General features: G+C 42.5%; 1 pseudogene; it reads left to right on the top strand.

The window, feature by feature from the left end:
* The first annotated feature begins 828 nt into the window (after positions 1–828).
* Positions 829–2450, top strand: LOC133042209 (peptidyl-prolyl cis-trans isomerase FKBP4-like; annotated as a pseudogene).
* Positions 2451–9036: the final 6586 nt, after the last annotated feature.

Below are 9036 nucleotides of genomic sequence, written 5' to 3'. Positions count from 1 at the left end.
AGCCATCTGCTCATAGACTATAATTGAAATCTAAGACCAAGACCCGAAGAATGTCAACAATTAAAAGCTCCATAGCAAGGATTAGTTGATCAAAGAAGCTGCGAAGGATTATCCAGAGCAGGTCACAGGAAATCCACAAGAGCATGGACTCTGGAAGCCAAGAGAACAAAGGCTGAAAGCACCAGGAACGAGCTCACCCACTTTAGTCTTTTATCTACTGACCTCACCTGGTGTCATCTATGCTGGTGACTTCTTTCAGTGAAATGTGAATATTTAGAGTGATGGCAACAATGCTCCAAATTTCACTGGAAGCTCAAGTTACTTCCCTTGGATATGTTGTCCATAGATACTCAGATTTCTCTACCGAAAAAAAAAAAAAAAAAAGCTCATATAGTACAGGGAACTCTGCTCAATATTTTGTAATAAACTGAAAGGGGAGAGAACTTGAAAAAGATTAAATATATGTATTTGTGTAACTGAATCACTTTGCTGTACACCTAAAACTAACACTTTTTCATTGTTAAACAACTACACTCCAATGTAAAATGAAAACGTTTTTAAAGAAATAAGATGAAATGTAAGGACTTACCTGGTGGCCCAGTGCCTAAGACACTGTACTCCCAATGCAGAGGACCCCAGTTTGATCCTTGGTTTTGAAATCTTTCAGTTCACACGCTCAACTAAAGATCCTGCATGCTGCAATGAAAGATCCTACATCTGCATCTAAAACCTGGAGCAGCCAAATAAATAAATAAATACTTAAAAAAAAAAAAAATAAGGCGCAAGCCCGGGCCAGCCACTGGCAACCGCTGCCCAAGAAACAGTTCAATGACCACCAAGGAGATGAAGGCGGCCAAGAGTAGGGCACAGTTGGTGCCGCAGCCCCTCAAGGGAGTGGACCTCAGCCCCAAGCAGGATGAGAGTGTGCTTAAATTCATCAAGCGAGAAGGCCCTGGCACAGAGATGCCCGTGATCGGGGACTGAGTCTCTGTCCACTACAGGGGCTGGCTGCTCGATGGTACCAAGTTCCACTCCAGCCTGGACCACAAGGACAGGTTCTCCTTTGACCTGAGGAGAGGGAAGGTCATCAAGGCTTGGGATGTTGCTGTAGCGACCATGAAGGCAGGCGAATTGTGCCACATTACCTGCAAGTCAGAGCGTGCCTAGGGCTCAGCAGGCTGCCCTCCCAGGATCCCTCCCAACACCACACTTGTGTTTGAGGTGGAGTTGTTGGAGTTCAAGGAAGAGGACCACAGGGATCATCAGGAGAATACGGAGGTGATGGGAAGGGCTACGCCAAGTCCAATGACAGCGCCACCCTGGAGGTTGCACTGGAAGGATACTTCGAGGACCAGATCTTTGACCCACGGGAGCTCAGCTTTGAAGTTGGTGAGGGAGAGAGCATGCATCTTGCCCTGTGGGCTGGAGAAAGCCATTCAGTGTGTGGATAAAAGAGAACATTCCATTGTGTATCTTAATACCTGTGTGCTTTCAGCAATGCTGGGAAGGAGAAGTTCCAGATCCCACCAAATGCTGAGCTGATGTATGAAATACAGCACAAGAATATTTGAGAGGGCTGAGTCCTGGGAGATGAGTTCCGAGACGCTGGAGCAGAGGACCGTAGTGAAGGAGCGAGGTACTGTGAACTTCAAGGAAGGCCAAGTCCAAGCAAGCTGTGCTGCAGTAGAAGAAGACTGTGTCCTGGGGCTTCCCTGGTGGTCATGGTTGAGAACCTGCCTTGCAGCGCAGGGGATACTGGTTCAATCCCTGGTCCAGGAAGATCCCATATACCATGGGGTAGCCGAGCCCGTGCGTCCCAACTGCCAAAGCCCGAGCACCCTGGAGCCCGTGCTCTGCCACAAGGAGAGGCCACGGCAGTGAGAAGTCTGTGCCCCCCAACTAGAGAGTGGCCCCCACTCCCTGCAACTAGAGAAAGCCTGCACACAGCAGGGAAGACCCAGCACAGACATAAATAAATAACTAATTTTTTTTAAAAAAGATTGTGTCCTGGCTGGAATAAAAGTGGAGCTTCTCTGAGGAGGACGCACAAGAAGGTGCAGGCCCTTCAGCTGGTCTCCCACCTCAACCTGGCCATGTGTCATCTGAAGCTGCAAGTCTTCTCAGCTGCCACTGAAAACAGTAACAAGGCCCATGAAGCAGACAGCAACGATGAGAAGGGCCTTGTCCACGAGGGAGAGGCCCACCTGGCGGTGAACGCCCGGGCTGACTTGCAGAAGGGCCTGCAGCTCTACCCAGCAACAAGGCGGCCAAGGTTCAGTTGGCCATGTGCCCGCAGCAGATCCACAAGCAGCTGGAGGGGAGAAGCTCTGTGCCAACATGTCTGAGAGGCTGGCTGAGGAGGCAAGCAAAAGGCCCAGGCCGCAGTGGCTGCAGGATAACAGCCGGCTGACATGGAGATGAGAGAGCAGAAGAATGACGGGGGGCGGTGAGGGGGTGGGAGTGGGGCAGCCTCAGCCTCGCCCCAACCCTGTCCCCACGACTGCCTGTCCCCCTGACCCCTAGCCCCCACCCTATTCTACCCTGGGGTGTGTGTGTGTGTGTGTGTGTGTGTGTGAGAGAGAGAGAATCTCTCAGTTGTGTCTGACTTCAACCCCGTGAACTGTAGCTCACCAGGCTCCTCTGCCAATGGAATTCTCCAGGCAAGATTATGGAGTGGGTCAGGGGATCGTCCCCACTCAGGGATCGAACTGGGGTCTCCTGCATGGCAGGCAGATTCTTTACCACCTGAGCCACCACAAACTGAAGAATTTTCAGTGAATTAGAGCTTTAAAAAAATGACTTAAATAAATAAAATATAGACTCCTCAAAACAAAACAGAAGCTCACGCAGAGCTAGGAACTTCCCCAAAGATCTCCTCCAAATATAGTGCTCCTCAAATCCTTCCACCTATCAAGTCAGAGATCTATAATTCCCAAACTATGTGTGCTGAGGGACCCAGGGTCACTGCAGTGAATCAGATGAACCCTGCAGGACATTTTATTTTATTTTATTTATTTATTTATTTTTTTAGGACATTTTAAACTTTTGAGGAAAACACAAGAACACTTGTTGGGTGCCATACAAATTACAGTCAGTAAATTACTTTGGATCTAACTACTTAATAATCTAAAACCTTATACATATACCCATGAATAAATAACTGAGCTGACTATAACCATGAGCCTAGAAAGTTTGGGAAAATCTGAAGCAGGTAAATACTTTACTCCAGCACTCTCTCTTCCTCAAATTTACCATCACTGAAGCTATCAGCCTAAAAATAAGATCACCCCCACCACAAAGAGCACAAATATTTGTTTCTTACTCCAGCTCTAAGGGAATTAATTGTTCCCATTCAGTATTATAAACAACTATGGGTTTGGTGAAATTCGAATTTACAATAGAGACAATCTAGATAGCATACGAAACTGAAATATTTTATTTCAAGCTCAACAAATATCTGAAGAAATCTAATTTGTATTCAGAATGTTTTCAGGGTTTATATCTTTTGCTTTTAGGCCAGGAGTGCAGGATGAGTATTCTAATAACAAAAAAGAAAATAAGACCATTAGGTGAAAACCATAGGCCTAAATCCTAGTTTATATCAATTGAATTTGTTTAATTCCATGGCCAAAGAGCAAATTTCTAGCTCTGGCTTTATATATGTGTTAGTCAGGATAATCTTGGTTAATGTTACAGTAAGTCCTAAAAAGAAAAACTCTAAAAATCAGTGGCTTAACAACCCCCCGCCCTCTTGCCACAGAGTTTTATTTCTCACTTACCTAGGCAATAAACAAGATACCAGATAAATAAGCAAGGAGGGAATCACAGATTGTGACATGAATTTTATTAATTAATTAATGAACTAATGTGGGGTTTATTCATTAATTTATTCAACAAATTTGGGTTGAGTAGTAGATTTTGTACCAGATATAGTTCTAGTGCCAGCAATATGATGATAAATAAAACAAAGCTTATATTCTTCTGGGAGGAGAGACAACCCACAAATGACACATAAAAAAAAAATAAGCAGAGATAAGATCTCTTAAGAACAACAAGGCAAGACATGTGGTGGCCTTGGCTATAGTGATGTTTGTGTATTTTGGGGTTCCATGTGGATGCTAATGAACCATCAGTAAGATTGTTTGCTACATACCATATGTCCCCTCTTTGCCATCATCAAACCTCAATGATGGGTTTTCACTGGATTTGATTTATTAATATGTAAAGATTTTCAAAATATATTAAATTAAAATTTTTAAAATCAGGTTAAAAATGGTATGTATGCAATGATCCCATCTCAAGGACTGGACCATATGAAGCAATATGGAAGCCCACACATTAATATGCTAACAGAGAAAATCCTGGATGTTGAAATTACACATAATTTTGTTTTCCTTTTTTCATATGTAGAAAATGCATATTTTCTAATTCATCTGCAATAAGCACTGGTTATTAATATGATAATGAAATAAAATGTATGAACACTCTATGTGGGTTAAGAAGCTAAATAATTCATAGATTATATGTTTTCCAGGGAGAGCAAAGGTATATAATATTTGAATTTGCTCTTGGAAGCATCAAGAAGGCAGCAAATTTGGAACTTGTGGAGGTATTCTCAGAGTCAGAATTTGTTATTCTCTTGTGGGATGGGAAAGGTGGGCTTACTTGAAAGAGAGAAAAAAAGAAGTAAGTAGTGTTATGATGTATGAAGAGAGAATATAACCACGGTTCTAGGATAAATCAGAGAGGCTTTTCTACCTGTAAGTTTGTGCTGCCCAAAATCATCAGTCCTGGGATGATTTTGTCCAAGCCACTTCCCTGGATGACGATACAATCCAGAGGAAGACCTAGAGAGGCTGGAACTCAGCTGGATCCTTGAGATTCCAAGAAAATGGGAAAACCTGATTTGCTTTCACCCAAACAACAAGCATCAGAAAGTACAAGATGAGCTCAGGGTCACCAGTAAGGGAAATGAGTGTGGTATAATGACAAGGCTGACTGGAGAGTCTGGCTTTTAGATCATAACTACTGTCAACATCAACAACATGCTCATCCTGATGATGTGGTATGGAATCTTAATAGAATGCCAGGAAATGTGTTATTTTCATGAGTATTCAATATATTGTGTGCAAATTAATTATGCTTGCGTTATATACCTTATGGACTTCCTTGGTGGCTCAGATGGTAAAGCATCTGCCTACAACATGGGAGACCCGGGTTCAATCCCTGGGTTGGGAAGATCTGGAGAAGGAAATGGCAACCCACTCCAGTACTCTTGCCTGGAAAATCCCATGGAAGGAGGAGCCTGTTAGGCTACAGTCCATGGGGTTGCAAAGAGTCGGACACAACTGAGTGACTTCACTTTCACTTTCTATATACTTTATATATTTTATATACTTTATATATTTTAATATCTGGACATATTTTATATTAGAGTACTCACAAACAAGGTCATGTTAGGGAGAAGAACACGTCAAGGCTCAGGCAAGTAACAATTTCCAGGTGCAAAGAAGAGTCCTTGGAGGCATGGGCAGGGAGCTTGTGTGACGGGGGATGCCGAAGTTGTACTAATAACAGAGATAGAAAGTGATTTACTATTTCTGGATGGGAAAAAGTTCTGGATGGGAAAGAATTCTTCTTCTCACTTGGGAGTTTTCCACTGAACTCCAAACGAAGACTCAAGAAGTAGAATCATAAAAGAAGGCAAGTGGGGAAAGATCAAGACGTGGCAAGTTACCCTCGCTCTTTTTTGCTCATCCTATTAGGCACTTGTTCCATTCCCATCCTATCTTGGGACACAACTCTGGGATAATGGAAACATCTGCTGTAGGCCAAAATCAAGGGTCAGGAAGAGAAAACCTTAAGAAGTATCCAGAATGACTATTTCCTAAGTCCTGGGCAATAGAATGTATGTGAAATGAGAGCCCAAAAGCTGCCTGTAATCAGCAGACACAGAAAAGAAGCTTATGGCTACCGAAAGGGAAAGGCAGGGAAGGGATAAATTAGGAGTTTGGGATTAGCGTGTACACAGCACTGTACATAAAATAGACAACCAAAAAGGACTTACTGTACAACACAGAGAACTATACTCAATATTTCGTAATGACCTATCAGAGAAAAGAATGTGAAAAACAATATATAGATGTATAACTGAATCACTTGGCTATCCACCTGAAACTAACACAAATTATAAATCAAGTATACTGCAATAAAAAATGTTTTTTAACTCTGCAGCAGAAAAAATTATTATACTAAATGGGAAATTTTTTTTTTTTTAAATAGGACTTCCGTGGTAGTCCAGTGGCTAAGACTCTGCACTCCCAGTGCAGGGGGCTCAGGTTTGACCCCTAGTCAGAGAACTAGATAGATCCCACATGCTGCTGCTAAGACCCAGCACAGCCAAATGGATAAATAAGTAAAGTTGGAAAAAAAAAAAAGCTTTAGGTCAGTTCAGAGCAGATTTTGTGAGTACTTTTTACATACCATCCACATCTAAAGTTTTCTAATTCTTTGTAGTCCTGGCTCTTATGTGGTCTCTGTGGCTGCACGGTTAGGTTAGCTCACCCCTCCAGCTGTTCCAAATCACCTGTGCTTTGCTCTCTCTATGAAAACTGAAAACAAAATTTTAACCTTAGTTTTCAGAACTTGAGAGCTTCAGAGTTTAACTTCAATTTAAGGAATTGTAACAGAGAGTGCTAACTTTTTTACTATTGTACTCTTTCAGCATATCATTTTTAAACAAAGTTTGTAAAACTAAAGAACAGGTGTAACTAGTTTCTGGCTGTGTCTGATAGCCACATCATCTAATTGTGTTTTATGTAGGTTCTAAACCAACAGGCTATAGTCCTTTAAATCTCTCTGCTTTGTTTTCTAGACAGCATCCCATTCATCTGTCTTTCCCTCCTGTTTCACCCTGAAATGACCTGAGTCTGGAGTATGCAGACACTTAGCCTGAGCCTGCCTGAGCCTGATTCTTGGTCCTCACTTCTATCAGGATCTGTGTTTATTGTTACCCCCTACTCTTTGTTTCTGAACTAGAACATAGTGTTTTATGGATTGTGGGGGGACAAAATATGTATGTATCAAAAAGTGAACTTTCTCTGTGGACACTGATTTTTTTTCCCAAACTTTAAACTTTTAATTTTGTATTGGGGTATAGCTGATTAGCAATGTTGTGGTAGTTTCAGGTGAGCAGCAAAAAGACCCAGCCATACATAGACATGTATCCACTCTCCCCTAAACCTGCCTCCCATCCAAGCTGGCATATAACATTGAGCAGAGTTCCACATGCTATACCATAGGTCCTTGTTGGTTATACATTTTGACTATAGCAGTGTGATTATATGACCTTCCCAAGCTCCCTAACCATCCTGTCCCCTGGCAGCCATAAATTCTTTCTCGAAGTCTGTGAGTTTCTTACAGTTTTGTAAGTTCATTTGTATCATTTATTTTTAGATTTGTGGACACTGATTTCTATCTTGTGCTTGTAATATATCAATCGGTCTCAGGATTAAAGAGTTCCATCGGGCTTCCCTGGTAGTCCAGTGGTTAATAATCTGCCTTGTAATGCAGGGGACACTGGTTCCATTCCTGGTCCAGGAAGATCCCACATGCCAAGGGGCAACAACCCTTGCTCTAGTGCCTGCATGCTGCAACTACTGAAACCCGAATGCCTAGAGCCTGTACTCTGCAATGAGAAACCCATGCACCACAACCAGCGAGTGGCCCCTGCTTGCATGTAGCCACAAAGACACAGCACAGCTAAAATTATAAATAAATAAATAATTTTTAAAATAAATATACAATTTTTTTAAGTTATAAAGAGCTTCATCTTTTTGCCTGCAGCATCTTGCCTTATGTCCCATCAATAGCACCATTCTAAATCTAAGACTTCCCTTGAAATGTTTCTGTCCCATTCATGCCCCCTTACCATCAATAATATTTCTCCTTCCAACTATTTGGTTTAATTATTCTTTGACTTTTCACAGAGATTCTCAAATTCTGCAAAAACACATCCATGGAGCACAACCTTCTGTCTGAAGTTGTAATGACTAGTGTACTTGTCAGGGTATTCCAGAGAAACAGAACTAGTGGGAGATTATATACATACATTCTTTATTTATTATCATATATTGGCTCATAATATTACAGAGGCTAAGAAGTCCCACACCATCATCCTGGAGACCCAAGAAAGCTGATGGTGTAGTTGGGAAGCCTTACAGCCAGAACCAGTGGTGTAGATTCCAGTCCAGGTCTGAAGGCCCGAGAACCAGGAGCTTCCAAATCAATGACCCAGCTCAGCAGTCAGGCAGAGAGACAATTCAAACTTCCCCTGCCTTTTCATTCTCTTCAGGCCACCAGGAGATTAGATGATACCCCCACACACTGGGGAGAGCCATCTGCTTTACTTAGTCCACCAAATCATGTATTTCTCTTGGAAACAACCTCACGTGCCTGCATGCTAAGTTGGCTTCAGTCATGTCTGACTCTTTGCGACCCTATGTACTGTAGCTGACTAGGCTCCTCTGTCCATGGGATTCTCCAGGCAAAAATACTGGTGTGGGCTGCCATGCTGTCCTCTAGGGGATCTTCCCGCCCCAGAGATCGAACCCATGTCTCTTTTGTCTCCTGCATTGGCAGGCAGGTTCTTTACCACTAACACCACCTGAGAAGCCTAAACATTCTCATAGGCACCCAGAAGAATATTTAACCAGTTATCTGGACATCCCAAGGCCAAGTCAAATTGACACATAAAATTAACCATCACAACCAGGTACATCAAAATAAAAGTGCTGGCCTTGGAAATCAGAAACCAGGCTGTTAGGCCTGCCTGTACCTCCTCCCACCTCTGCAAGCTTGGAAAGTCTGAGGCCATCTGGGATCTGCCGTGCGGAGACTTGTCCACGGTTTCCTCAATACCTTCTCATGCTCAGCTACAGGATCATCTCATAAACAAGTTTCCTACTGTATAGCCCAGAGAACTATATTCAATATCCTATGATAAACCATGATGGAAAAGAATATTTTTTTTGAAAA

This window comes from Dama dama, chromosome 21, assembly GCF_033118175.1.
Source record: "Dama dama isolate Ldn47 chromosome 21, ASM3311817v1, whole genome shotgun sequence".
Lineage (NCBI taxonomy): Eukaryota > Metazoa > Chordata > Mammalia > Artiodactyla > Cervidae > Dama > Dama dama.
The sequence above is the reverse complement of the archived record's forward strand: the minus strand, read 5'-3'. Positions and strand labels throughout refer to the sequence as shown.